General features: G+C 41.6%; 1 protein-coding gene and 1 long non-coding RNA gene across 8 annotated transcripts in view; one reads left to right on the forward strand and one right to left on the reverse strand.

The window, feature by feature from the left end:
- NTNG1 (netrin G1) overlaps positions 1-15,384 on the reverse strand; it is a 447,853-nt gene that overhangs the window by 335,743 nt on the left and 96,726 nt on the right. The gene's annotated exons all lie outside the window — the stretch shown is intronic.
- LOC143788904 (uncharacterized) lies at positions 1,997-6,356 on the forward strand. The gene is made up of 3 exons (XR_013218747.1): positions 1,997-3,600; positions 5,757-5,875; positions 6,024-6,356. It is a non-coding gene; the product is annotated as an uncharacterized LOC143788904 (long non-coding RNA).

Genomic DNA, 15,384 nt, shown 5'->3' on the forward strand with positions numbered 1-15,384 from the left:
AAGCTATCGGAGCTGAGCATATATCCTTCTAATGGGCTCATTATTAGTATGGGATCCGATAAAATATGCCCACTCTTCTATGCCCATGAGTAGGCCATATACTGAAAGTTATACCATGCGCAAACTGATTTCCCGATCGGAACTACAGTCTCCTGCTACAAACGACACGTCGTATAGTTGTGTGGCAGTGAAATGGGTAAGACTGTGTGGGGTGAGACGCACAAGGAGCATACAAGGTAATAAAGGATACAATAATGATTCTCTTTCTTGCTGCCCTCTGGGACATTAATAAGGATCCAGGCTGTGAGATGAATCCCAGCCGGCTGATTTGGGGTTTAATTTCCCACATCTCCCCCAATGAAGAGAAGCTTCAGATGTGGACTGCGATTGATGCGGAATCTCCAGATACTTCTGAGAGATATAATATTCTTTCTGAGAACTCAGCCTGTTTCATGTCATTAGGAGCAGATTTAACCCCTCAGTGCTGCGGAGAAACATCGCAATATCCAGATCTATTAAACCACCACCAGGTGACACGTCAGCGCCCGTGGCGGTCCGTCCCGGCATATCTGCCAGGGAAAAGTGCAGAAAAAGTAACTTTTATATATATATATATATAAACTTTATATAGCACAAGAATGGTCCCTCTGGCCATAGCGATACTGTAAATCTGCCCCAGCATTTAGTGAACACTGTATATTGCTATCCAGGACATTAAAGAGGACCTATCTCCCTATTAAAAGTGACCATCTTATTCTCACTGCTCCCCTGAGTAATTTTTTTTAAATCCGCCATCTAGAAATGTCGGCCTTTTTATATAGTGTTTTTTTCATAGTCTTTACTGGGGGTATATGGCTCATAGGGTAATAATGCAGAGAAGCCTAAAGACACGCCCCAGAGGATCCCGTGAGTCATGCCCCCTTGAAAACACCATAAAATATAGCATCGGATGAAAAGGCCCGTAACACAAGAACTGTAAAGCAGATAAAACAAACAAAACATATGAAAAAATACTGCACTGAACAAGCAGTAAAGGCCGCTGCCATTCCGGCTGCCGCTGTCCTTCTCCTGTCCCTCACTGAGATTGTTAGATGGTAAATCACAGCTCCTTATCCAACCTGCCGCTGCTACTCAGTGTGAAAACTCTGTCCTGTCCACAAAGAACTCAGAGCAGAAAAATAAAGAAATCCACAATGTTTTCATTGCGTTTCATACAATATCATAAAATATATTGCACAAAACTGTTTCCCATTTATAAAATTAAAGTGTTTGTCCAAGACCAAGAGTTAAGAAATCAATTAGCTGCAAAAAATATCCTGAAAGTAGAAACATATATTACTCATCTACAAAATCCTCTGCTGCAGCGGTGCAGATGCCTCAGTTGGTCTTTATTTTTCATGTATTGTACATTCACATGTCTGCTGTAGCCAATCCCTGGCCTCAGTGATGGTAGGGTGTAAAAAACATCAGCGCTGAGGTCAGTGATTGACTGCAGCGGTCCTATGAATGTATGGCATGTCTGACACTGGAGAAACAGCAGCAGAGTAGCAGAACATTTAGCAGGCCGTTATGGTTGCTTTTATTTTTTATAATATTTGACTAATATAGTTTATTAAACTCCCATATGACCCCTTTAAAGCAAACCTGCCATAAGGTTTTTGCTATGCCATCTAAAAGCAGAATGATATAGGGGTAGAGACCCTGATTCCAACAAGATTTCACTTACTGGGCTGCTTTCTGTAGTTTTAATAAAATCACAGTTTTATATCCTGCAAATCTAGCAGTTCTCTGAATGCTGAGCTCTGTATAACTTCGCCCACATCACTGATTGGCAGCTTTCTCTGTACACTGTGCATAGGCAGAAAGCTACCAATCAGTGCTGGGGGCGGGGTTATGCAGAAGTCATAAATATGAGGACTACATGGCAGCAGGTTTACTAGTCTTCTAGTGATAATCTCCTGCTGATAAAACTGATTTGATCAATCCTGCAGCAAACATCCCAGTAAGTGACACATCGCTGCCAGACCTCGAAGCACACTGACAAGGCTGCCGGGCCTCAGAATGCACCGCCAAGGCTGCCGGACCTCAGAACGCACCGCCAAGGCTGCCGGACCTCAGAACGCACCGCCAAGGCTGCCGGACCTCAGAACACACCGCCAAGGCTGCCGGACCTCAGAACGCACCGCCAAGGCTGCCGGACCTCAGAACACACCACCAAGGCTGCCGGACCTCAGAACACACCACCAAGGCTGACGGACCTCAAAACGCACCGCCAATCAGGGCATGTGAGCTTCTCTAAAATCTGCCCTGGTTCACTTGTCTCCAAAGCTTTCACAAGCTTCAGTGGAGAGGGCCATGCCAATGTTACCTATTCTATTCATGGCTGGGATATTGGGTCAAGTGAGGTGGATCCTCGAGAGTTGAAGTAGAGACCCTAATTACTTTTCATTAATGTTTGAGAAAAAAAAGTAAAAATCAAAGTGTTCCTCTCTGTTGTGAATAATACACTGTGGTATACAGTTAATTTCTCCCTTACCTTTCCATAAATGTTGTTAAAAATTCACAGTTTCTAACAGCAAAATCCTTGAGTCGCTACAATCCCCTTTATAACCACTAGGTGACAAAAACAACAATTAGAGCAGAAACAACTCGTGACAGAGTAACACAAAATAATGATGATTTTTATTTCGGAGTTGTTCATTTTGCGACCCTCATCTAGGCAGGTGCTTTAGTGTATGTAGCAGGACTTCTATGTTTGACCTTGACGTGTTTGCTATTTTCTAGGCTACAAGTTTTTTTTTTAATTTTTTTAAAGATGGTTACTTTTTAAAGGTATGCCAATACAGATCAGAAAGTCAACATACAGCGCAAAGAAAAAGACTTCCTATGGAAACAAATAGCATTGTGGACTGGTATTATCTTAGAGGGATGTGCTCTTTCTGAACACTTTTGGACACAATGAAAATCAGAAATAGTTGCCTTTTGTGTGGCCGAGCGTTGGGGATGTCCCACCTCATTCCTGTTCGGATGGTGTGTCAGAATATGCTACAGACGTGGCCACAGTATAAATATGTAGCATCCATTAAAATGATAATTCCGGATGCCTCGCGTTATTGCCTCGCGTGTGAGAGCTCCTCATGGGAGGTCCTATGACTTAGGTGGTTAGGAGTTGCTGAAAATTAAGATGGGGCTTTTTTTATTGTTCCAGTCTTCTGAAATCCACCAAATAGATATTTTACTACTCTTGATAGAAATTAATCTAAGCAGTTATAACCTCATAAAGCCATGTCTGGATCATCTGAGACCCCAGCCCATATTATTATCTTCCATTATTGGTCCTCTGATGGGCGTTTTGGCTTGTCTTGTTATGTTACTATGTGGATAAGAATCTGAAAGGATCTGACGTTAAATATAAAGTGAAATGCTTATGCGCATGAACTACACAACTGGGAATCTACCAGTCCAGTACACTGACCTTTGACCTTTTAATGCATTTCCAGCAGACCCCAGTGTATCTGGAAGGCTCAGAAGCAATTACATCCTTTTTTAAACTTTTCACAAGAGTAAAAACTTATGACGTTTGAATTCAGAGCTTAGCAGGTCAGTATGTGCAAGTTGTGTCTGATTATAATGTCGTATCGGCCATGAGGGTCTCAATGGTTGAGCTATAATAGAAGCGAAATAGCTCTTCTACATTCCCAATTTCCGCCTACTGTGAATGTGTCCCATGTAACAGTACGTTTGTAATTAGCAGGTTCTTATAGTAATTTCTGAAACTCACCCAATTATTTGAATGTACTTTGAAGGCATCTTCACACATTCACATGTATGGAATGGATCTTCAATCATGGACATTTTGCACAATGTGTGAACCTGCCCTAAGAAGAAATCCTGGAGTTGTGAAGTTGCTACTAAAGTCTTACATAGACCTTTCATTGGATTTTTTACATTTGAACTGAGTACTTCCCCCAATTTTTGCTGCTCCTCCACTGACTCTGTAGCAGTTTTTCTTTCCTGTGCCACGCATTTCCAAAGTTATGACCCCCTGTAATTAAGACGCAAAATTCTCCTTCAACCAACTGGGCGTAAAGCAAAGAACTTCACGGTGGGCGTTTGCTTTTTCTCCTCTGAGGCTGTCCAAACAAAATACCCATAGAGAAGTTCTCTGGTTCACGCCAGGTGGTAGAAGAGGGCATAACTTTGGAGTGGAGGGGCACAGGAGAAAAAGAAAAAACTATTCTAGAATCCATGGGGAAGCATCAATTGGAAGAGGTGCTCTGTTTAAATTAAGTCCATCAAAAGGTCTCCCTTACATGGGTAATTTCTAGAATTATTAAAGTGAATCTGTCAGAAGGTTTTTGCTATATAATCTGAAAGCATTTTATCACATATGGTGATCAAATATCGGTAAGAAAGAGATCGCTAAATAGTACTTTTATATAAAATTACACTTTTATTGATAAACCTTAAAAACAGGAAATTTCATTAAAAAAGGGTACTAGGTCCTATGATGAGGGACTTCATTACCATAGGGTATTTCAACCTACTGGCTGCATGAATAATGAAAGATATATCACAAAATGCTTGAGCAAAAATTCGTCATTCACATGGGGTATATGCAAGTGCCACAAGTGAACCTCCTTGGCATTCCTACATAAACAGACATATCTGTATTTATCTCCCTGTGACGGTATGTATGCTCCCGAAGAAGCAGTGCAAAACGCGCGTCGGGGCAGAGGGACGCCTAGAGGATTCTACGTGGCTGCACATCAGGTAGTAATACAGTTTAATATTCATTATTGTTTGAGCTTTGTCATTGCACCTTTGAATACATACTTTGAATGCTGAGCCCTGTATAACCCAGCCCACACCACTGATTGGGAGATTTCTGTGTATACAACACGTTGAAGAAAAGATGCTAAATGTTGGTGGGAGCAAGGTAACACAGAGAAGGTGGTATGATACGAGACAATCAGTCCTTTACTGACAATATCCTGCTGATAAAATTGCGATTTTATTGAAATTATAAGAAGCAGCGTAGAATGTGATACATTGATGGAATCAGGGCCTCTGCCCCCAAATCATGCTGATATAGAACGGGATGGAGGTGTCATTCAATGCGCTGCTGATGAAGACTCGATACAGATTAAAACTCGAGAAAGTTTAATGTACAGGTTCATAGTGTCAACGTGTTTCGAGGCTCCACACGACCTCGTCATCAAGACGAAAACCTAAGAAGCAACCTAGAAAGTGATACATTGATGGAATCAGGGCCTCTGCCCCCAAATCATGCTGCTCTCAGATTACATCACAAAAATGTGCTGACAGATTTCCTTCAAATAATCTAGGCAGATTTTCTACTGGGGAGTCAGAAGCTTGGGGTCATCTTTTGAGGGATAGCTCAAGATGGCAGTGCAGGTCAGCTCAACAATGTACTTTTGTTAGTGATTTTTATTGTTTTGGGGGAAAATGTAAGGAAAAATATAATTTAATGTGGAATAAAAAACTTCATCTACGCCTTTGAATCTTGTTGGGGTGTAGAAATTGGACACAAGTTTAATATCCAAAGTCTTTGAAATCTCTTTATTCTCCTACGCTATCACAGAGAAGAATGTATCAGCGGATCTGTGTGTTGTACTGGTAATTGCTTGTATCCACCTAATATTTCCCCATTAATAAGACAATTCATTACGGGTTTGCTGTCACAACAAATATCCCAATTATCTTTTTCTTACTTTAATTATGTTTCGCTGCAGGCGGATCGTACGCATGTTCTGGTTTATTGAAGATAACGTGCGTTTGCCCTGCCGCTCCCGAGCTGTAGTTTTGTTTTATATGCGACCTCTCCGAGCAGACGATGTTAAATATTCATAAGGTGAGAAAAAATCAAATGGTACAATCAGTTTTGAGCTGACAGCCAGGAAAAAAAAAATATGACTGTGGAATTTAGCTGGAGGAAATTCAGCATAATAAGAGTTAATATGGGCAACATAAAAATCAATATTTCTGATTTAACCCCACAGATGACAGGAAATCTATAAATCTGCAAAATTAAGCACGAGACAGCAAACCAGTTCCAACATAAATGTGAAAACAGAATGTAGCACTGAAGTCATGAGACGAGGATGTTATGTCATGGCGGCACTTTTTTTTTCGTTAACTGGAATTTTTCCTTCCTGTCAAATTTTGCTGAGTTCTTATTAATACTGTACACTGTTATAGAAGCCAGTGACTATGGAAAAGATATTATTAACTATGATGACCAACCACATTTCACGATTTAATATTTTAGAAGAATGGAGAACATCAGACGTCATATAATATTTTTTTTTCTTTAGCGTCCTCCAATTCTTTCTGGTCTTTAAGGGGTTGCCCACTACAATCAATATGTTATCGATGAAGGTGCGACATCCGTTGCCGATCACCTGTTACTGGCACCTACGGTGGGCGGAAGCTCTTCGGGGCTGCTAGAACGCAACAGCTCCGACAAAACTATAGTGGCCGCGGCCAGGTAGTGCAGGTCCACTCTGTATTCATTTGAGTAGGGGGTGGATCTGCAGCTACTATAAAGGTGGCGGAGGTGCAGTATTTGGGCAGCACCCAAGAACAGCTGATCGGTGACGGATATCACACCCTCATCGATCAGATAATGATTGAGGTAGCCAACCCCTTTAGGCCAGAAACAATTGGAGGAGGCTGAAGAAGAAAATATGGGCATATGTTGTATATCCTAGGTAAAAAATGTTGTGGCTTGAAGATAGGAAAGCCCAGCTCTTAGTGACCTCACCTACCGTCTCTATGGGTACAGGGGGTCCACAAACCTTAGTGCTATAAAACTAGGAATGGGAGTAACCAAGGACTATAGTCGTCAGACTCTCTGAAGGGTGGGCCCTCCTCCTCATGATGGAGGTTATTGTGATACGACCCTATATATTTCTCTTTCTTTGGAGTAAATTGAAGACTTGATTGCTTGGATCACTATATCAGCATAATAGTGCAATAACATAATATAATGGTGTATAAATAAAAGTGCATGTTCATTGCATACAGTTAAAGTTTACTGGAGACATTCTTGATAATAACCAGTCACGGTATTTGGTATAAAATGTTTTACATCAACTCTTGAATAGGGATGGGTGGACTGCAGCTGTTAGCTTTACCTGCGCTGGTTATCAAGAATAAAGGGGACCAGATGTTTTTTTTAAACTAATTAAAATATTTTTCAACATAATTCGCAATTTGCTGGTCAATCACAGCCATGCCAATAATTGCAATGGCTATGATGGTGCCCGAAGTGCCCACACAGGAAAAGCTTGCTGATTGGCTGAGCTAAAGCCTTTCAACAAGCCTGAACAGTAACATGGAAGTCTGAGTTTGGGGTATGTGCACGGCGGTACGGACCCTGAACTTTGCCATTTGGGTTTGCCTATATCTCTACTCTTGAAGACTATATCTGACAACACGAGGAACTAACTCTTCAGCCTCATAGTGTTCAGTTTGTGCATGAAGCTCATTTTGACCAGGTATATCCTTCTTTCTAGACTATGTGGAGGACATAATATTCATTATTATTTATACATTATGTATGGTAATATACTAATGACATGTTATTTTCTACAGGGACATAATTTAATAATTGTGCAGTCATGATTTATCAGCGTTGCCGTGCACCATTCAATAAAGACTGTACACATTAGTGTCAGCCAGACCTCCAGAATTTGATGGAATGGGGAAACTTTCTAGAGTGTGTGAGAGCACCCCAAATCTCTTCTGAATGATGATCTTAGGGGAAGAAGAATTGGGCGTTTTGAATTACAATTCGTGATACTGTGGCGATCGGCGGTAGCCATGACACTGTCCCGCCCCAACTCTTCCATGAAAATAGTGAGAGAATGCAAAAAGTTGTATCATTTCAACGCTAAGCCAGTTTTGCCAAAAGTATGTGACTTTTCAAAGCTTTGATGAATTGGACCCATAGATGGTAATGTCTTGTCTCTTCAAAAGGGTAAAAAAAAATGGATCTAATTTTGGCAAGTTGGATCATTTCTGTTTCTAGAGCAAAATGTTCACAGTTTGGTATCCCCTCTATCAAAACATATTTGCCCTTTTCAAGGTGAGGTGGAAGAAAAAAAAATAATTTGGATGGTGAAAAAAGAAAGATATTAAAAGCGTGCTGTATCTATAGTTCTCAACAGGGTCTAAGCGGAGTAATTTTAGTGGCAGAACCAAAGTCCTTGAGGCAATGACTGCAAATTATATGATACAGACGTATCTGCTGCTATTCCTGGAACCTATCAAGCTGAGATTCCCAAAATACACACATTGTTTCTACATCTGATCCTCCAGCCGAGAGGCAATCGGGACAAATTCATAGATAGCCGGGCGGGAAACTCACAGTGGAGCCTAATCAGCCTTTATTTCCACCAGTTCAGAAATATTGGTTAAGAAACCAAAATTACAGGTTATCTGTTGGATGGCGGATTGAAAATTGTACGGGGATCCGTAATAAGGATGCCGATTGCGTAGGCAACTGTGCTTTGCCTTATTCGTTCTTCTTGGGAAAGCAGGGGTTATAATAGAGAAGGGGGAGTGCATTATACATTTAGCTTTTTTGAACTTGGTTGATACACAGGTATATTAGGTATATTACAATTAGAAATAAGATGTTTTGCTTCACTTGTATACAAGATATAGGTAATAATGTAGTTATAAGCAGACGCCCAATCAGAGGGGTTGTACCTAATGTTCCTTCTAGTCGGCCTGTTTGATGGTCGCTGTCCTTGACCTTTCCAGACGTAAAACGTTCTCGTGGATGTTGGATATTGTGATCTTAGTGCGGTGGACTATCATGCTGGCAGACACAAGACATGTACTGTACATGAGGATAGTTCTGACACAACGCTCCTTTTGGGATTGATATGTATATAATAAAAACGACTAGCCCGCAACAGGGGCTAGTCCTACTAAATATCAATCATTTGGAATGACCGTATAGTTAGATGTGTAGCGAGCATAATGTTAGCTCCGGAGGTATAGAAAAAAGGAGAAAAATAAAGAAAAAAATAACTATATTAAAGAGCAAGTTATTATGGAAATTGTAAATGAGTTTCATTAAAAAAATGCGGCATTGTTTGATTTTTAGGGCTGTTTGTTTCACTGCTCATTGCTGACTACAGAATAAGAATGAAGACCAATCGTCCTTTTAATTTTGATTGCATGAAAAAATAGTACACATGAAAATAAGCAACGTTGTGGTCTGTCTTTCAGAGAAATTTGCTTCTTTTTACTCCTGGACTGATCTTTCACTTTCATTGAATGGGTAAAATTAGTAAAAATCTGTATTCAGTGAAGAGAGACTTTCCTATTATTGAGATAGGAGATAACAGTTGGGATTTATAAGAATCCATGAGGAAGGGAGAGGGGAGGATCGGGAGGCAGACACAGACATTCTGCTGCAAAGGAAATAACAGTTCTCCATAGAACTATATGAGCACTAACTGACATTTCCAGTAATGAGGAATTCTGAATTCACGGAATACAGATCTTAAACATGAATTGAGAACTTTAAGAATGAAACATCGGTCCAGGAAGAGGAAGTTTCTTATTTTCATTTGTACTACTGAACTACTGGTGTATATAAATAAAGAAACCAACGGTTACCCTTTACCTAAGAATCCATCAGTGAATCCATCAGTGAGCTCATTCTGACAGGTAGCTTGTATCTCTTTTATCTTGTATTTAGCTTCTCAGCTGATTTTTGACGACAGACCACATCAAAGGAGAGCTGAACTTTTATGCGGTCATAAATCTGCTGAGAAAAGCTCAGTAAAAGATGGATAAAAGAGTTACAAAACTCTCGGTAAGGGCTGTTGTTGACTTACAGACAGATTACAACTGGCCACGGCTCTCCTGACCTGAGCGTGATAGCTCCGTTTATTTCCATGAGGCTGTCACGTACACTGGTCCATTCATTGTGGCCCAATCTTGGACCAATTCGCATGGACGTCTGCATGAGCCCTTAGAATGGCCTGGCTGACTGATTCTTAGCTAACTCATTCTATAGAAGAGGCTAAAGAAGGAAAACCGTGCACAACTTTTAATGAAACACAATTGAAAACATTATTTTAAACCCAAAACACATGAAATATATGAAAATAAAAATGTCCCAAGGGCATTCATATTTATGTACTTGCTATTTCCCTTCAGAGACAGGGTTAATCAGTATGTAAATAGCGTTACAATGCTGCTCGGCTGCCTTGTTGAAAGTGCGGATAAAGGGAGAAAATGAACTTATTTCCTCCCAGGAGCTGCCGCTTTTCAGTCATGGGTGGTCTGAGGGGTGCAGAGAGCAATGGAACAGTAACAAAGGAAAAGGATAAATAACAATGAGAACATTCAATTGAATTAAGTTATCACCTACTTCACAAGAAAGTGGTCGCGTGGTCAACATGACCCCTTGCCAGATGACCATCAGTTTCACCTACTTTAGACATTTAAATTACAATAATATTAAATCAATCCCAAGTGAGCGCTAAATTCCTCTTTTAGTTATCCCAGATACAATAAATCTCTTGAACCTTTGGGAATAGTGGATCTGAAAGAATTTCTTTTCCTTCCCCTCCTTTTTGAACCACAAGGTAAGTGGTACAAGTAATGAATCTTTACGAGAGCAATCAGTAAACCACTTAAGAAACCTTCAGCAAAAAAAGGCAATAATTATTCCAGGCACTAAGATAAATGACATTGGATCTAATGGCCATCTGAACACTAAAACTTGTCATTTTGACCTGGGATGGAGATCTGGATGAACATTGATGAGAGAGGTCATGTTATGAAATGAGAAAAACATTACTGGTTAAATGCCATTATAGAAAGCAAATAAGGACATGTTGCATGCGGGACAGTGTGAATGATCTAGAATTGCTTCATTTGAGCACACTCTAATTAACACAAAACCCTAAAATCAAAGCACCTTATCCTGCGGATGAAGACTTGTCTATTGATTGCCACACACATAACTGATCAGAAGAGTGAAGAATGCTCACTGTCTAGAAATAAAGAATATTGGTTTTGACAAGAGAGGAATCTCACCTCCATCCACAAATATCGATCTGCCCAATCTGTTACATTTCGTTATTATTGGCCACTTCACTATGTGAACAGTTCTCTTCAGCACAAGCATCAGTGGTGTTTTAACAGCTATAAAGTAATATTAAAGGGAATCTGTCACGGTGACCATAAAGTACAGGAGACACCGAGCAGATTGATTTAGTACAACTTGCTATTTTTCCATTTTATTTCCTTCTCATTTTGGGCTTACGAATTCAGACTGATAACTTCTACCTCTGTATCACCACTTATACAGAAGGCTTGCGGTCACTTATAGGACCGCCCTCTGGACTCCTAAGCTCAAAATGAGTAATATTCAAAAAAAGGTAAAAAAGGAAAAAGAAAATTTGTGTATAACATGTAATCCCTTAAAACTAAATTAATCATTAATGTTTAAAAACACCAATCCAATGTGTAAAAGCACGTACAGTACAGACCAAAAGTTTGGACACACCTTCTCATTTAAAGACTTTTCAGTATTTTCATGACTATGAAAATTGTACATTCACACTGAAGGCATCAAAACTATGAATTAACACATGTGGAATTATATACTTAACAAAAAAGTGTGAAACAACTGAAGTTATGTCTTATATTCTAGGTTCTTCAAAGTAGCCACCTTTTACTTTGATGACTGCTTTGCACACTCTTGGCATTCTCTTGATGAGCTTCAAGAGGTAGTCATCGGAAATGGTCTTCCAACAGTCTTGAAGGAGTTCCCAGAGATGCTTAGCACTTGTTGGCCCTTTTGCCTTCACTCTGCGGTCCAGCTCACCCCAAACCATCTCGATTGGGTTCAGGTCTGGTGACTGTGGAGGCCAGGTCATCGGGTGTAGCACCCCATCACTCTCCTTCTTGGTCAAATAGCCCTTACACAGCCTGGAGGTGTGTTTGGGGTCATTGTCCTGTTGAAAAATAAATGATGGTCCAACTAAACGCAAGCCGGATGGAATAGCATGCTGCTGCAAGATGCTGTTGTAGCGTTGTTGGTTCAGTATGCCTTCAATTTTGAATAAATCCCCAATAGTGTCACCAGCAAAGCACCCCCACACCATCACACCTCCTCCTCCATGCTTCACGGTGGGAACCAAGCATGTAGAGTATATCCATTCACATTTTCTGCGTCGCACAAAGACAAGGTGGTTGGAATCAAAGATCTCAAATTTGGACTCATCAGACCAATGCAAGTAGAGGAGCTGCGGAGACACCATCACGTGTTTCTCAACGCAGGCAGTGAATAGCCAGGCCTTTCCCCGGGAAGGAACAACCAAGGGAGGGGCAGCATCCAATAAAGGAAAACATCCAATAAAGGAAAACCACCTATGCCAAGCATGGTATCCATCCACAGCAGCTGTTTCGGGGTTTTTGCCCCTCATCAGTGTGGAGTAGGAAACTGGCTATCAGGAGCAGTGCCTAGTGGAAAGACTATAAAGGCACGGATGATTGACCTCGTGGAGACCAAAACACCCAACACTGCGGAGACACCATCACGTGTTTCTCAACGCAGTGATCCAGAACACTGCCCCCAAATATGCAAATGCAAGTAGAGGAGCTGCGGAGACACCATCACGTGTTTCTCAACGCAGGCAGTGAATAGCCAGGCCTTTCCCCGGGAAGGAACAACCAAGGGAAGGGCAGCATCCAATAAAGGAACTTTATCCTTTATTGGATGCTGCCCTTCCCTTGGTTGTTCCTTCCCGGGGAAAGGCCTGGCTATTCACTGCCTGCGTTGAGAAACACGTGATGGTGTCTCCGCAGCTCCTCTACTTGCATTTGCATATTTGGGGGCAGTGTTCTGGATCACTGCGTTGAGAAACACGTGATGGTGTCTCCGCAGTGTTGGGTGTTTTGGTCTCCACGAGGTCAATCATCCGTGCCTTTATCATCAGACCAAAGCACAGATTTCCACTGGTCTAATGTGCATTCCTTGTGTTCTTTACCAAAACAAGTCTCTTCTGCTTGTTGCCTGTCCTTACCAGTGGTTTCCTAGCAGCTATTTTACCATAAAGGCCTGCTGCACAAAGTCTCCTCTTAACAGTTGTTGTAGAGATGTCTGCTGCTAGAACTCTGTGTGGCATTGACCTGGTCTCTAAACTGAGCTGCTGTTAACCTACGATTTCTGAGGCTGATGACTCGGATAAACTTATCCTCAGAAGCAGAGGTGACTCTTGGTCTTCCTTTCCCGGGGAGGTCCTCTTGTGAGCCAGTTTCTTTGTAGCGCTAGATGGTTTTTGCCACTGCACTTGGGGACACTTTCAAAGTTTTCCCAATTTTTCGGACTGACTGACCTTCATTTCTTAAAGTAATGATGGCCACTCGTGTTTCTTAGCTGCTTTTTTCTTGCCATAATAGAAATTCTAACAGTCTATTCAGTAGGACTATCAGCTGTGGATCCACCAGACTTCTGCACAACACAACTGATGGTCCTAACACCATTTATAAGGCAAGAAATCCCACTTATTAAACCTGACAGGGCACACCTGTGAAGTGAAAACCATTCCCGGTGACTACCTCTTGAAGCTCATCAAGAGAATGCCAAGAGTGTGCAAAGCAGTCATCAAAGCAAAAGGTGGCTACTTTGAAGAACCTAGACTGTAAGACAACAAAAAAGTGTGAAGCAACTGAAATTAAGTATATAATTCCACATGTGTTAATTCATAGTTTTGATGCCTTCAGTGTGAATGTACAATTTTCATAGTCATGAAAATAAAGAAAAATCTTTAAATGAAAAGGTGTGTCCAAACTTTTGGTCTGTACTGTATGTGACACAAAAACAAAATAACTAGATAACCCTAGGTATAACCCTATATGTCCCTGCCCTACTGTGGAGGTTGGCACCCTATAAGAAACGATTGCTTGGCGCCCCCACTCAACGACGTCTATCCCAATCTGTCCTTAAAGGGCCACTGTCACCCCCTCCAGCCGTTATAAACTAAAAGAGCCACCTTGTGCAGCAGTAATGCTGCAGTCTAACAAGGTGGCTCTTTTAGTTTTTGATTCAGTTAATCCCTCAGTAAAGCGTTTTAAAGTTTGCCACAAATACCTGACTTTGTACCTGGAGGCGGTCCGAAGCCTCTTCTATGAATCTCCCAACTGCCATCACTCTTCTCTTCAGGGGCGATGGTCGCCGCCCCCTTAGCGCTGTTTCTTCTTAAATCCGGCGCCTGCGCTGTGCGTGCCTGCCTGGGGCAGGCGCAGTCTTCATTGTCAGTCACAGCTCAGATGCAGGTTGCCGCAATATACACTAATCCTCACCAGCGTTTGTAATGAGGCAGCCGCAAATAACAATGCTGGAAGGCGGGGAAGCAGGGGGAGCATCTAAGATGGGGGAGCGCCTGAACAGCGCAGTGCGCATGCCCAGGAATGCCAGCCCCGCACTGTGCATAATGAATAACACAGTGCGGGGCGGGGATTCAGCAACAGGGTGGCCGCACTGCCCGCACAGGCGCAGTCAGGCACCCTGCATCTGAGCTGTGACTGACAATGAAGATTTAAGAAGAAACAGCGCTAAGGGGGCGGTGACCACATCCCCAGAAGAGAAGAGTGACGGCAGTTGGGAGATTCATAGAGGAGGCTTCGGACCGCCTCCAGGTCTAAGGACAGGTATTTGTGGCAAACTTTAAAACGCTTTATTGAGGGATTAACTGAATCAAAAACTAAAAGAGCCACCTTGTTAGACTGCAGCATTACTGCTGCACACGGTGGCTCTTTTAGTTTATAACGGCTGGAGGGGGTGACAGTGGCCCTTTAATGGACCTTATAGCTAATGAAGGTGGGAAAACAAAAAGCTTTAAAATAGATGAATTATAGCTTGCAGAGACAACAATTCAACCATAAGGTAAATACTTAAGGGACATAGGAATATACCAAAAAAGAGTATATCACTTATAATAAATAGTATATCCCTCTACTAAAAAAGGGGGAATAAAATCCCTATAAACCCTCAACACCTTTCATACAAATGGTCCAATATGAAGAGATGGCTAAAGCATAAATATGTGTGCATTAAGGATAACTGATTAGATATCAACAAAGTCCATATGCATAATGAGAGGGTTGTAAATCATGGGGGGAACTTATCCCATCCAGAAGGTGTCGCCTTGACGCGTTTCCCCGTCCGTGTGGTTCATCATGAGGCCCGGTGTGGTCTATGTTATGCCACAATAATGAGGTATCCAGATAGAGGAAGCATAGAGTGTGAGCTCTTATGGTCAGCGGGGTCCTTTCTTCTGTAGAGTGTAAGCTATTATAGTCAGGAGGATTCTCTTTCACCTG

The sequence above is a fragment of the Ranitomeya variabilis genome, chromosome 8 (genome assembly GCF_051348905.1).
Source record: "Ranitomeya variabilis isolate aRanVar5 chromosome 8, aRanVar5.hap1, whole genome shotgun sequence".
NCBI classification, from domain to species: domain Eukaryota; kingdom Metazoa; phylum Chordata; class Amphibia; order Anura; family Dendrobatidae; genus Ranitomeya; species Ranitomeya variabilis.